The sequence below is a fragment of the Eptesicus fuscus genome, chromosome 18 (assembly GCF_027574615.1).
Source record: "Eptesicus fuscus isolate TK198812 chromosome 18, DD_ASM_mEF_20220401, whole genome shotgun sequence".
NCBI classification, from domain to species: Eukaryota; Metazoa; Chordata; class Mammalia; order Chiroptera; family Vespertilionidae; genus Eptesicus; species Eptesicus fuscus.
Genome location: NC_072490.1, coordinates 37,017,606 through 37,033,425, shown reverse-complemented (window position 1 = coordinate 37,033,425; position 15,820 = coordinate 37,017,606). Strand labels below are relative to the sequence as shown.

General features: G+C 43.9%; 1 protein-coding gene across 1 annotated transcript in view; it reads left to right on the top strand.

The window, feature by feature from the left end:
- Positions 1-15,820, top strand: part of FANCD2 (FA complementation group D2) — a 105,337-nt gene that overhangs the window by 3,301 nt on the left and 86,216 nt on the right. The window lies entirely within an intron of this gene.

Sequence of the window (15,820 nt, the reverse complement as noted above, 5' to 3'; positions counted from 1 at the left end):
CTGGGTGAGCTACTTTACCTTTTTGCATCAGAGGTTCAGTAAAATGGGTATAGAAAGAGTACCTAACTCTAAAGGGCTCTCATAAAGGCTTACATAACAAAACGCATAATGGGTCAGGCCTATGATAGGAGCATAAGTACGAGAGCTCTTTTACTTTTCCCTTTGTCCAGGAAGCTTTCTTAACCATTTCGACAAATAACCGGAGCATGTACTATGTACCAGGCTCTGTGGATAAAGCAGTGAACAGGATTGGCAAGATTCCTACCCTCATGGACCTGGCATTCTAAGTAAGGGACAGACAATGAATGATGTTAAATCAGGTGAGCTATGGAGAAAAGAAAACAGGATTAAGAGATAGACGGATGGGGTGGGGGGATACTTTACACAGGGGGTGCCAGGAAAGCCTCTCTGAGGTGACATTTAAGCTAAATGCTGAATGAGAAGGAGCCAGCCATTTGAAGATATGGGCGGGGGGGGGGGTGGGGGGGGGGGGGGAAGCATTTGGCAGAGGGATCACAAAGCGCAAAGGCCCTGACACAGGAATGAGCTAGGTGAGTTAAAGAAATAAGGAGGCGGTGTGGCTGGAGCTTAACAAACGGAGAAAGTGGCAGAGGGAGATGGAATCAGAAAGACCGAGCTAGATCCCAAGAGGACTGGTAAACCATGGTGAGGCACCTGGATTTTATTATGTTTCCTAGGAAGCCAGTGAAGATATTAAGCATGGGAGTTTCACCATCTAAGTAAATGTTTTAAAAGCGGGAGAGAGGCCAGCGTAGAAAGCCAGGTAAGATGTGACCGTGGCTTGTTTCAGCACAGACATTTCTTTCCTTGACTCCCCGCTCCACCCCTTCCCATCACCCTGGTCACATCGTGTAGTAATCGCTTGTCTCCCACACTGGCCTGAGGCTTCTTAAGGCTGCATCTGATCTTCCATTTCTTGTCTTCAGCCCCCCAGCATCTGACCTGCCCCAGCGATATATTCCCTGAAGTTTCCAGTCCTGAGAGTCTCTAGCTGAGCCAGGGAGGCAGGAAGGACCCCACAGCCAGAAGAGGGGCGGAGAGCTTGGGCCGCAGCGTGTTTAGGGTCAGAGGCCCTGCTCCTTTCCTCGGGGAAATACCTGTGCCCAGATCTCCCTGCCTCCTAACCCTTGGTGGCCTACAGACACCTTGAGAAGCCAATGGAAATTCCAGACTTTCTCCCCAAGAAAATGCCCAGGCTCACCAAAAGTTGTGGACAATTTCAGGGGGCTCAAAGACCCCTGAAACCCATCCCCCAAAGTGCGTTTAGACTCTGCCCTAAATCCTTGTTGGCTCATTTCTCAGACATTCACCAAGCTCCATGCTCTGCTCCTCTCCCAGGCCAGGTGCTGGGGATCCAAAGAGAAGCATCAGTTCTAGTGTCAGGAGTGGGGGTGAGCTGAGGGGGACTGACTGAAAGGCCCCTAACACAGGTACTCCTTCATAAAGGTTGCTGATTCGATTCCCAGTGCTCCTGTGTTGAGCTCTTACCCAGTTAGGCTCCTGTGCTAAGCGTAGCTGAGTGTCCTTGATCTCATCCAACCCTCCCAACACAAGCAGGTGTGGGTATACCCATTTCACAGGGGGAAGAAACTGAGGTTCAGAGAGGTTGAGCAACTCACCCAAGGTCACACAGTCATACTAGGCATCGTGAAACGCGCTGTCGATCATTGTGCACAGGGAGTCCAAAAAGCTTTGCCGAGGAGGAGACAGCTGAGCTGGGCCTTCAATAAGCATATGCCATCTGCTCACCACCCCCAATCCAAGAGATGTGGGCATCTGCGGACAAAGAGGGGGCTGCCCAGCACTAGGTTTCAGCTGCTGGAGAAATGTGTGTTTTTTGGGGGGGTGGGGTGCGGGGGGGGGAGGGGTATCTCCTTGTCTCAGGGTCTAGGGAGAGGGCAGTGCAGGGCAGCGTCTGGGAGCTGGCCCATCTCAGGTTACCTCTCTTCCTCCTTCTCCTGTCCCCTGGCTCCGCGCCTTCCCGCAGTGTCCTGGGTGGGGGTGGGCTCTGGTGCAGGCCCTTCTGCTCCCTGCTGAGACCGGGGCTGCAGGCCATGCTCCCTGCCTGGGCCCCACCATTGCCCCCTTCCTTTGCCAGTTCCTCACCTGGGCGTCGCGCCGGCAGCCCCCGCGTTCACCTTGCGCGTGTCCCAGCCGCCGCTTGCAGCGCCGCATCCTCCGAGATGCTCAGACTTGGCTAACAGAGCCTGGCGCTGCCGATTGCTGAGCCCGCCCACAGAAACGGCATCCTCACTTAACCCTTTCCCCTTAGGCGTGGATGCCTCTCCTAGCCCGGACCTCCCCGTTCTCTGAGATTCTCGGGGCTAAGAGGGGACCTAGGTCGCCTCTGAGTGTTGTGGAAATTCCTTCCATAATGCCGCTCAGAATGAGGCAGTTGATCTCTGCATACCTCAGGGAACGGAGAGCTCACTTCCTTTATGCTCTACTTATATCCTTATAGGGACACAAACATAGGTATGGGTAAAGCCTACCTACAGCTTGATGTGTATCCCTCAGATCTTTTCCAATGTACAGTCACATATATATTTTAAAGAGAAATGAGATCATACTGTACACATTCGTCTGTAACTTGCCTTCCCCCTTCACTTTGCAATATATCCTGGCACATTTTCCATGTAAATGTCTACAGATCCATCTCATTTCTTATATCGGCTATTGAGAATTGCAGTAGATGGTCAGCCTGTAATTTTTATTTATATAGTCCTTGAGGTTGGACAGGTAGGTTGTTTCTAGCCTTTTGCTAACAAGAATAATGAGGCAGGGACCAAATCTTGCATAGATATCTTTATACACGTGTATGAGTGTACCTGTCAGATAATTTCCTACCTGAGGCATGGTTAGATCTATGGGTCTGCACATGTTCAATTCTGATCAAAATTGTCAAAGTGCTCCTGGGCCCTCTTTGGACAGCTCCCGATATACTAAATATCCAACGTTAGGTTCAATACATTAGAGAAACCCACACAAGGAATATATGTGGTCATTAGATGTGATATAGTATCTTTTTTTATTTTTTTTAAATATATTTTATTGATTTTTTACAGAGAGGAAGGGAGAGGGATAGAGAGTTAGAAACATCGATGCGAGAGAAACATCGATCAGCTGCCTCCTGCACGCCCCCTACTGGGGATGTGCCCATAACCAAGGTACAATCGAACCTGGGACCCTTCAGTCCTCAGGCCCACGCTCTATCCACTGAGCCAAACCGGTCAGGGCATGATTTAGTATCTTTAATGGCATGGAGAAATTTCCAGGGTAGATTGTTGTTTAATTATTTAAATTTCAGTCATTTGAATTTTAGAAATAATATATCCTGATTGTCCCAATTCAAACAACACAGAAATGTTCAAAGAACATGTTAGCTGTCTTAGCATTGGCTTCCCCAACTGTGCCCTCCCAAAATGTACCCACAGTTAACATCATACTCTTTCCTTTGCTTACAAGAACATATATGTGGCCCTGCTTGGTGTGGCTCAGTTAGTTGAGCATGGCCCCATGCACCAAAAGGCTGCTGGTTTGATTTCTGGTCAGGGCACATGGCCAAGTTATGGGCTGGATCCATGCAGGAGGCAGCTGATCAATGTTCACTCACATTGATGTTTCTCTTTCTCTCTCCCTTCCTCTCTCTCTAAAAAATCAATGAAAACATTAAAAAAAATATGTACATGCATTTGTTTACAAAAATGGGATCATACTATGCATATTATTCTATAACGTTGTTTGCCTCAAACAATATATGTGGAAACATTTTGAAGGTAATATCTATTAGTTCCACCCTTTTCTTTCAACAAGCCGCACAGTATTGCATGATGTGTATGCACGATCATTTACTCAGACACTCCCCGTGTTCTCCTACTGATAGTGGTTTTTACAAGTTGTTTCCTTCTAGAAACAATATTAATAAACATCCTTACATACAAATACATACATCTTTACATGCTGGTCCTCTGAATTACATCAGATAATTATTTGATCATTTTTGTTCGTATCTGTCTGACCATGCTCAACTAACTGAGCCACACCAAGCAGGGCCACATATATGTTCTTGTAAGCAAAGGAAAGAGTATGATGTTAACGGTGGGTACATTTTGGGAGGTCAATATATCTTATCCTTAAATATTAGAAAGTAAGTAGGAGTTGAGATGTGATTTTTACCTAATTTTGCTTTTCTGTTTACCAATATTCCATACAACCATGTATTTCTTTTGTGACCAGAGATAAGAATGACAAATGTCACTAAAAAAAAAGAAAGACTTTTTTTCCCTAGGGTTGAGCTGAATTCTCCCTCCCAGTGTTTTCCTACCCTTGGCTCTTACAGAAAAGCAGCTCAGGGCTCCCTTGTATCTGACATGGTGTGTGATGTGAAGAATGATCAATCTTTAATAACTGATAAAGAGTGGAGTTGGAATCCAGCTTTTCTGACTCTGGGAGAGGGTTCCGGCTTTTTCCATTTTACCATATCATCTGACCAGTTCTGTTACAGTTTTCCTTGCGACATCTCTCCTCTTTTTGCTTCTTAATAGGTCAACAATGTCCCCTTTAAAGTATTACTACTCTTGGAATTGAACTCAGTTGGGGATAAAGCTGAACTTTCATCTCCCCTTTCCTAGATTCTACTCCTCCATTAATATGTCCTCACACGGAATTAATGTTTCTGGCAACCACATCACTTGCCCATTATTGATCTGGTAGGTTTTCCACATCTCTTTGTGTGCAGTTGGTTTATTGACCCTCAATGTAGGGTCAACATTTTTTTAATGTTTATTTTATCTTGTTGGATCTAGCCAGTTGTTCTGATCTTGTGGGAAGTTATCGGGATCCTGGTTCTGTATATAATAGATAATTAGCATTTTAGGGCCTTGCCCAAGATCTGTTTTTCTTCCAAGATCCTAATTTCCTTTGGGGGAACCATGTCTTTTCCCTGTGTGGGCAACCCGAGTGGGAGGACAGTTCTGGGGGCCTTTTACAGAAGCGGAGGGGTATAGATCCTTCTCTCAGTGCCTCCTGTGAACTCGCTGGTGAGCCTCCTGGGGATGTCAAGATCCCCTCAACAGGTTCTCTTCCTCATTTCACCCCCTTCATGCTCCTGCAAAGTCTCACTGGCCTAACAGTGCCCCACCCGCCTCAGGCAGCATCTTCCAGCTGCTCCCTGGCTCCCTCTTTGGAACCAGGAACCCCAATCCCATTGTTTTTTGGAACCAGGAACCCCAATCCCATTGTTTTTTCGAACCATCAATTGGTAGGGCTTTTAAGATTCCAGACAAAAGCAAGAGAGATTATAACCCCTTTGGCCAGAGGACAAGATGAAAGCTGATCTTATGGAAAGAGAAGACTGGCTGGGGTAGAGGTAAATGTTAACAGGAGTGCCAGGTATAGGTGAGGCGTACCCTGGCTCCAAAAGGAGCTCCCAGTATCATTCTGGAGACTCTGGGACAGGGGATGGCTGGAAGGTGATTGATTCCAAGTATATGGGGGATGGTCAGTAGCTTCGTTTACCAAGCACTCCGTCAGCCAGGAGCTATGCTACCCACCTTACCTGCATTCTTCTTTTTAAGTGATCACAACAACCCTATATATTATTATGCTCTTCTTTTTACAGCTAACAAGGTGAAACTCAGAGAGGTTAAGTAATTTGTTCAAGGCCACACAGCAAACAAGAGGCTGGGCTATAAGTCTGACTTTAGAGCCAGTGCCTTTAATGGTGATGACATCCTTCTGCACCTCTGGAAGAAGCTCAGAAGGAGGAGAAGGGGAGATGAAAACCCCAGGCCTCCCAGGGGGGTCCCTGCTTTGTTAGGAGTTTGAATCTATGAAAACAGGCCTCCAACTTGGAACTCTGTTGAAGGAACTTAAACAGTGTTGGGAGTTGTTGGGAGCTCCCTCCCAAAAGTACCTTGGGAGCTCCCAAAGAAAGGGAGAGAGAAGGAAAAGGCAACGGTGATACGGCTGGCCGTGATGAAGTCTCCTGCTTAGACAATGCCTAGGAGAGTTGGCTGACATTTTGTTTCTGGCTGGTCACTCTGGTGTAAACAAGGAAACAAAAGGCAGAACAGGTAGGAGACGGTGCAGCCTGGACAACCTTCTCTAGGCTGTGCCCTCCGTCCTGAACTCAGGGGCTTGGAGACACATTCTTTCCCCACACTGGCCTAATTAAGCCTCAACGGTTCCTGGAGTCTTAACTCATTTTTTTTCCCCTCAGATTTTAGCCACCTTGGACACCAGCTAAATGAACCTAAACTTTTAAAAATATATATTTTTTGTTAATTGATCATTTGATATACACTTTAAAATTAGCTGTTCCCTATTCCATTCCCTCTCACTTCCAATTCCTTTAAATTCTTTCTGGTATTTCTGATTATTTCTTCTAGTCTTATATCTATTTTGTAAGCATCAGATTTATACTGCTAATGTTAAGTGTTTTTTTTCCCCAGTTTTAAATTTATCTATTGACTGCTTATTAAGGAATATGAAGATTGAGCTCTTATATCACTTTCTACATTTTCCTGTACCTCTTGTTTACATGATTATTCTGCATTTACAATACTAGAACTGCAAAACAATTATTCAAGCTGACTAAAGAAATATTCGATTAGTGTTCAAGAAGTGTAGTGTAATTATAATTCCTTTGATATATGGTCTATTTTTCCTGGGGGTAAGTATTACTTGTGTGTTTTTTTTAATTTGTGTAATTATTTTTTATTCCCATCCTCCCACCCCTTTGGCAACCATCAGCTTGTTCTTTATGGGTGTATTTCTATTTTGTTTTGTTTATTCATTTGTTTTGGGTGGGTTGTTTTTGTTTGACATATAAGTGAAAACATGCTGTATTTGTCTTTCTCTGCCTGACTTATTTAACTTAGAATAATATCCTGTAGATCCATCCATGTTGTCACAAATGGCAAGATTTCATTTTTATTTTATTGCGGAATAATATTCCATTATTATTATATATAAAAATATATATCACTAGAGGCCCAGTGCACGAAATTCGTGCACAGTAGGTGGGGCCCCCTCAGCCCAGCCTGCACCCTCTCCAATCCGGGACCCCTTGGGCCTAAACCGGCAGTCAGAAAGCCCTCTCACAATCTGGGACCGCTGGCTCCTAACTGCTTACCTGCCTGCCTGCCTGATCCCCTCTAACTGCCCCCCCTGCCAGCCTGATCACCCCTGACCGCCTCTGCCTGCTGGCCTGATCACCCCTAACTGCCTCCTCCCCACTGGCCTGGTTGCCCCTTACTGCCCCCCCTGCCAGCCTGGTCGCCCCCAACTGCCCCCTGCTGGCCTGGTCATCCCCAACTGCTCCCCCACTGGCCTGGTCACTCCCAACTGCCCCCCTGCTGGCCTGGTTGCCCCCGACTGCCCCCCCCCACTGGCCTGGTCACCCCATGCAGCCTGCTGTTTGGTCGTCTGTCTGATTGTTTTGGTCATGATGGCCCCTGGCTTTTTATATATTAGCATAGCTTGGCCAGCATGGCTCAGCAGGTCACAGTTTGCTTCCCAGTTCAGGTACATGCCAGGTTGCAGGCTCGGTCCCTAGTGTGGGGTGTGTAGGAGGCAGCCAATCAATGATTCTCTCTCATCAATGATGTTTCTATCTCTCTCTCCCTTCTTCTCTGAAATCAATAAAAATATATTTAAATATATATACTGTATATAATCTATACTGTATTATTATATATAATGATATTCTATTATTATATACTAGAGGCCCGGTGCACAAAATTTGTGCACAGGGGGGAGTCCCTCAGCCTGGCCTGCACCCTCTCCAATCCGGGACCCTTTAGGGGATGTCTGACTGCTTCTCAAAATCTGGGACCGCTGGCTCCTAACCACTCGCCTTCCTGCCTGCCTGATCACCCCTAATCCCTCTGCCTGCCTGCCTGATCACCCCTAACCACCTCTGCCTGCCTGCCTGATCACCCCTAACTGCTCCCCTGCCAACCTGATCACCCCTAACTGCCTCTGCCTCGGCCCTGCACCCGGGACCCAGGATTCCCTCCTCTGGCTGGCTGCAGGTACCTGTGACCTGGGCTTCCCTCCCTCTGGCCAGCTGCAGGTACCCAGGACCTGGGTTGGCTTTGCCCAGGCCGGCCACAGCCGCAGAGGACTGCAGGTGGGCAGCTTTTCTCCCTCTCCTGGGCCACAGGCGCAGACACTGGCACCCACCTGGAACTGAGGGGCGGGCAGCTTCTCCCAGGCTCGGTTTTGTCAGGAAGGACATCCGGATGGTCGTCCAGAAGATGTCCAATCTAATTAGCATATTACCCTTTTATTAGGATAGATAATAATTTTCTATTACATATACAGTATGTATAATTTGCAAATATCTTCTCCCATTAAGTAGGTTGTCTTCATTTTGTTGATGGTTTCTTTCACTGTGTAAATCTTTCACTTTTTTGGTTAAATTTATTCGTAGGGACTTTATGCTTTTTGATACAATTGTAAATGGGATTGTTTTCTTAATTTCTCCTTCTGATCATTTATTATCGATGTATAGAAACACAACAGATTTCTGTATATTGATTCTGTATCCTTTTCTGAATTTATTTATTACTTCTAACAGCTTTTTTGGTGGAATCTTTAGAGTTTTCAGTGTATAGTATTACATCATCTGCAAATAATGGGAGTTTTACTTCTTCCTTTCCAATTTGGATGCCTTTTATTTCTTTTTCTTCTCTGATTGCTATGGCTAGGACTCTCAAAACTATGCTGAAGCCCTCACTGGTTTGGCTCAGTGGATAGAGCGTCAGCCTGTGGACTGAAAGGTCCCAGGTTCGATTCAGGTCAGGGGCATGTACCTTGGTTGCGGACACATCTCCAGTAGAGGGTGTGCAGGAAGCAGCTGATGGATGTTTCTTTCTCATTGATGTTTCTAACTCTCTATCCCTCTCCCTTCCTCTCTGTAAAAAATTAATAATATATATATATATGTATATATATATATTAACATTTTTTAAAATTTCTTTATTGATTAAGGTATCACATATTTGTCCTCATCCCCCCATTCCCATCCCACACCCCTCCCCACACATGCCCCCACCCCCCTGTTGTCCTTAACCGCTGGTTAGGCTCATATGCTTGCACACAAGTCCTTTGGTTGATCTCTCCCCTTTACCCCCACCCTTCCCTACCCTCCCTAAAAATATATATATATATTTAAAAAAAAACTATGCTGAATAAAAGTAGTGACAATGGGCAACTTCGTTTTGTTCCTGATTGTAGAAGAAGCTTTCAGCTTTTCAGCATTAGCTGTAGGTAGATAGCCTCTATTACGTTGAGATATGTTCCTTCTATACCCACTTTGTTGAGAATTTTTAGCATAAAAAGATGTTGAATTTTGTCAATGTTTTTCCTGCACCTATTGAGATAATCTATGGTTTTTATCCTTTATTTTATTAGTGTGATGTACCACGTTGATTGATTTATGAAAGTTGAACTATTCTTGCATGCCTGGGATGATTTCACTTTGTCATGGTGTATAATCCTTTTAATGTATTGTTGAATCTGGTTTGCTAATATTTTCTTGGGAATTTTTGCATGTAATTCATTAAAGATATTGGCCTATAATTTTTAAAAATATATTTTTATAGATTTCAGAGAGGAAGGGAGAGGGAAGGATAGAAGCATCAATGATGAGAGAGAATCATTGATAGCTGCCTCCTACACACCCTCTACTGGGGATCGAGCCTGCAACCCAGGCAGGTGCCCTGACTGGGAATTCAACTCTGACTTCCTGGTTCATAGGTTGATGCTCAACCACTGAGCTACACTGGCCAGGCTAATTTTGTTTGTTTGTAATGTCTTTGACTGGTTTTGGTATCAGCACAATGCTGACTTCATAGAATGAGTCTGAAAGCATTTCTTCCTCTTCAATTTTTTGTTTGTTTGTTTGTTAATCCTCACCTGAGGATATTTTTTCCATTGATTTTTTTAGAGAGAGTGAAAGGGAGGCGGGGAGAGGGAGATAGAGAAAGAGAGAGATACATCAGTGTGTTAAAGACACATCAATTGGTAGCCTCCTGCACACACCCCAACCGGGGCTGGGGATCGAACCTGCAACCACGATACATGCCCTCTACCAGGAATTGAACTGAGACCCTTTGGTGCATGGGCTGATGCTCTAATCACTGAGCCATACCAGCCAGAGCTTCCTCTTCCGTTTTTTGAAATAGATTAAGAAGGATAGGTATTAATTCTTCTTTGAATGTTTGGTAGAATTTACCTGGGTAGCTATCTTGGTACTGGGCTTTTATTTGTTGGGATTTTTTTTATTATTGCTTTAATTTCATTGCTGGTAATTGCTCTGTTTAGATTTTGTATTTCTACCTGTTTCAGTCTTGAAAGGTAATATAGTTCTAGAAATGTATCCATTTCTTCTAGATTGTCACTTTGTTGGCATATAATTCTTCTTAGTATTCTTTGACTATATATATATATATATATATATATATATATATTTCTGTGGTGTCAGCTCTGCTAACTTCTCTTTCATTTATTTTATTTATTTGGTCTCTCTCTCTTTTTATTCATGTGTTTGGCTAAAGGTTTGTTAAATTTGTTTATTTTTTCAAAGAACCAGCTCTTAGTTTTATTGATCTTTTCTATTGTTTTTATTAAAAAATTTTTTTGTTAATTCTCACCCAAGGATATTTTTTTCATTGATTTTTTTGTTTGTTTAGAGAGAATGGAAGGGAGGGAATGGAGAGAGAGAGAGAGAGAGAGAGAGAGAGAGAGAGAGAGAGAGTCAGTCACTGGTTGGTTGTCTCCCACACACTCCCCAACCCAGGCTGGGGATCGAATCTGCAACCTAGGTAGGTGCCCTTGACTGGGAATCCAACCAGCGACTCTTTGGTTTGCAGGTCAATGCTCTAACCAGTGGGCAACACCAGCAGGGCTATTGTTTTTAATTTTTGTTTATTTCTGCTGTAATCTTACCTATTTCCTTGTGTTTCTTTGGGTTTTGTTTGTTCTTCTTTTTCTATTTACTTTAGTTATAGAGTTAGATTGTTTATTTGGGATATTTCTTTTTTTCTTGAGGTAGGCCTATATAAACTCATTAATTTCCCTCCAGAACTGCTATTGCTGCATCCAGTACATTTTGAAAAGCTGTATTTTCATTTTCATTTGTTTCAAGATAGTTTCTGATTTCTTGTTTGATCCATTGGTTGTTTTTCCTCCAGGTATTTGTTTTTTCCTTCTCCTCCTCCCACCCACCTCCATGCTTTATGTTATTGATGTCATGTTTTAGATCTTTTTGTGGTGTGCCTGGGAATGTGCTGTATAAATCTGGCAGGTAGACCAGAACACCTGGATAGAGCCCCCTGCACACCCTATGGAGTTGGAGGGGGGCATAAACAATGGCACTCACTGGTGGTCCCTGGAGAGCTCCCATGGCTCCAGCCTTCTCTATACTCTCTCTCGTTTGTTGTAGAGAAAGTGGTCCTATGTAGAAGAGACCTCTCTGTAGGCTCTATGTGCTGGGTATACCAGGTGCTCATGGCAGCAGCTTGCTGAGCAGGAGAGGCTCCTGGCAGGGAGGCCAGGGGTGTGTGGTGACGTCCTGTATTCCTGCTTGCTCCCTTTGTTTAGGGACAAAGGGCTCTGGGCAATGTAGCTGAGAAAGCCCTGCTCTGAGGGCAGAGCACCTGAATAGGGCTCCAAAGTGGAGGGGGAAGTAAACAGTGGTGCTCACTTGCTCCTCAGTCCAGAGTTCCCTCAGCTTCTGAGAGCTCCCAAGGCCTCCAGCCTTCTCTATTCAGTATCTTTCTCTTGTTTGGTGTTCAGAAACTATTCATTCAGTCCCCAGTTTGTTGTGTTTTTGTTGTTGTTTTTTTGTTTTGCAAGAGTAATTGTTCTCTATCTATGTGTATATTTGAGTTTGCTTATGCAGGGGGGTGGGGTGTGTGGTGGTGAGTTCAGCATCCTCCTATGCTGCCACCATGTTGGACCTCCTATTGATTTTTATTATTTGGTTAATTTTCTATGCATCTATCACTAATTCATTCCCCTTAATCTTTCCTTGAAGTAAAAGCAATCTGATTTCCCACCCAGATAAGAAGACTTTTAAAAAGACTCACAGAATTCTACAGAACAAGCCCATGGTTTTCCAACAAATAAATGGCTCCAAAAAAGGGACACAAAGGAGAAAGTGTTATAAAAGAGACTAAGAGATTTAGCAAATGCCACAGCAGTCAAACAAACCAACTGTTCAAAGGCATTTTAAGACAATGGGGAGAGCCCTAGCTGGTTTGGCTCTGGATAGAGAATAGACCTGCAAACTGAAAGGTCCTGGGTTCAATTCTGGTCAAGGGCACATGCCTGAGTTGCGGGCTCCACCCCCAGTGGGGAGTGTGTAGGAGGCAGCAAATCGATGATTCTCTCTCATCATTGATGTTTCTATCTCTCTCTCCCTTCCTCTCTAAAATCAATAAAAAATATACTTAAAAAAAAAGATAATGGGCAGAATTTGAACATGGATTGGGCCTTAGAACATACTAAGGAATGTCTAATTGGGTGAGATAATAGCACTGTGGATTATGTTTTTAAAAAATCCTCATCTGTTAGAGATACTAAAATATTTTCTTGTGTGAAATGTCATATCTGGGATTTACTTTTAAAACATTCCAGGAAAAAAAGGGTTTGGGAGATATATGAAAGATTGGCCTAATATTGATAATTATTAAAGCAGGGTGATGGGTACATCAATATACTATTCTCCCTACTCTTGTGCATGTTTGAAATTTTTCCATAATAAAAAATGAAAAAGAAATTCACAAAGAAATGGAAGAAAGAAAAATGTTGCCTGGGGCTGGCTGTGCATTATGTGAGTTGATTGCAAAAATAAAAAGTTTTATTTATTGGGTACTAGCCCATCTTGGAGGGGCACAGATATAGAATTCTGGTTTTTGAAGCTTGCTGACTCTCCCAGTCTGGGATGAGAGCAGAGTCAGCAGGAATGGTGGCAGGGCCCTGAGGGTTAAAGAACATGAGAGGCTCAGGAAGATGCTGGCTGACTCAGGACTCCAGATACCCCAGAGATCCCTTGCACCCATCTGTCCCCTTGATGCCCACCATCTTCAGTCTGTGGCTAGCCTACAAGAACCTCTCATAGCCATGATCACGAGAAATCTTTTTTCTTTAATACTCAAGGATATGTTTTTATTGATTTTAGAGAGAGGGGAAGGGAAAGGGAGAGAGATAAACAACAATGTGAGAGAGGAAGGAACATTAATCTGTTGCCTCCCGTACATATCCTGATTGGGGATGGAACCCACAACCTGGGTATGTGCCCGGACAAGGAATCAAACCTGCAACCTTTTCGGTTTTCGGGACAATGCTCTAACCAACTGAGCCACACTGGCCAGGACGCATGAGAGATCTTGATGTCAGCTGCCACGGGCTTATGATCCTGCCCCACCCTTAACAGCTTTAATGAGATATAATTCACATACATAAAATTCTCCTACTTAAGGTGTATTATTCGGTTCTCAGTATATTCACAAAGTTGTGCAACCATCACCACATTCAATTTTAGAACATTTTTATCACCCCAAAAAGAAACCTGTACCCATGAGCAATCACTCTCCATTCTCCTCCCCCCAAGCACTGGCAACCACTAATCTATCTTTTCTCTATGGATTTGCCTATTCTGAACATTTCATAAAAAATAGGATCACATATACTGTCTTTTGTGACTGGTTTTCATTTAGTGTGTTTCTAGGTTCATCCACATCATAGGTTAAGTCAGCACTTCATTCTTTATCGCTGAATAATATTGCATAGTTTGGATGTACCATATTTTACTTATTATTCAGCAGTTGATGGACATTTGGGCTGTATCTACATTAGCTATTATGAACAATGCTTGATAAACATTGGTATATAAGTTTTTGTGTAGACATATGTTTTCATTTCTTATGGGTATATATCTACCTAGGAGCGGAATTGCTGGATCATAAGGAAACATTATGCTGAACTTTTTGAGAAACTGCCAGACTGTTTTCCAAAGTGACTGCCATATACAATCTCCATTTCACAGACAAGCCTGAGGCCCAGAGAGGGGAAGTGTCTTATGCAAAGCCACATGCTCAGAGAGCAGGAGCTAATCATATAAGTGGCCTCAACTCCACCTGCCCTCTCTCCTCTGATTTCACTACCACCTATCTCACTGTCACACTCACACTTCTCATGCCCACTTTACCCCTCCATTCCTTTCCCCACCCAGCAGCAAATCCTCACACTAGTCCTTCCCAGAGGCCTCCACTGCCATATCGGGATCAAGTTCTCCTCTGTGGAATGATTTACAAGCTCTCTGCCATCTGGATCAGCAGTCACCAACCAGTGGTCCGCGAGGTTCGAAAGGTTGGCGACCGCTATCTAGACGGCCCTGCTCAAGACATTGTGGTTTTTTTTTAAAGCAGCTCTACCTGAAGCTAACAGACCATTGGCCATTTTAGTTGAGCCAGTTCACATTACTTTTTAAAGAAACTGCTTAAGCTAGGTTGAGTTCAGTTTCTGTCACTTGCAACTGCAAGGTTCCTCACATAAGTAATCCTCCTTGTCTTTCACACACGCACGTCCAAAACACTCCTTACTGAGCAGAGGAACCACACTGACTTGCCTCTAAGCGCAAATTTACCTACTGTCCTCATATCTGTCATTATTTTTCTGAGTGTTGTTGTGCAGTCGACCGTCAATATTTAGCTTTTCATGCACGGTTCCTTCCATACTGTGTGATTAGTGAGTTAACATTTCAGATTGTCCTAAATGGTTTCAGGTGATCAATCCAGATTGATGGAAATGATAAAACATTCATTTAGTAGTTTGGCCCAAATTGAACTCCAAGAAACACACATGATAAGCATCACTCCCTGAAGTTGTATGCTGGTTCTGGGAAGAGCCTGCTAAAACAAACTTGGCTTTGCCTTTTGACTTGCTGGTACCAAGGACATGAGCATTCACCACCAAATGTGAGATCAGAAGTCTCACATTTTACCCACCCAACTTTGCTACAGGGAAAAAGACAAACTGCGTGTGTGGCAGGGCAGAGACAGACTGAAATGCTCTGATACCTTTTGGGAACCAGGGTGAGACATTACTCAACCACCAGTCACGAATTACATTCCATCCCAACCTTGATCTTTCCATATATACCTCACCACTCCCCACTTCCTGGGGATGCAATGAACTGTGGACATTTTAATATGTGGGCCTTTGCTGGTTCTGTTCCCTCTGCTTGGGATACTTGTCTACACTGAAGCTTGGTCCTTGAATATTTTGTTTAAACAACTATTTTAAATATCAGTATTTTTTACCTTGGATCTGTGGGTCACTGTGAATAGGCTTTGGAGGGTCTATCCATACCCCTGGGGTTACCTGAGAAATCTGTGTCTGTGCCCATGTGTATTATTCTGGAGGAGAGGGTCAGAGCTTCCATCAGATTCTCAAAGATGTTCTGTGACCCAAAGATTAAGAACCACCCATTTCTGCCTGGCTGGCATGGCTCAGTGGTTGAGCATCAGCCTATGAACCAGGTCACGGTTCAATTCCTGGTCAGGGCATATTCCTGGGTTGTGGGCTTGATCCCCAGTGAAGGGCAGGCAGGAGACAGCTGATCAATAATTCTCTCCCATCGTTGATGTTTCTATCTCTCTCCTACCTCTCCCTTCCTCTCTGAAATCATTATATATATATTTTGAAGTTGACTTAAAAAACCAACAGCATCCATTTCTTATGTGTGTCTCTTATAAGTTCACGGAGGGCAAGGATCACACTTTTT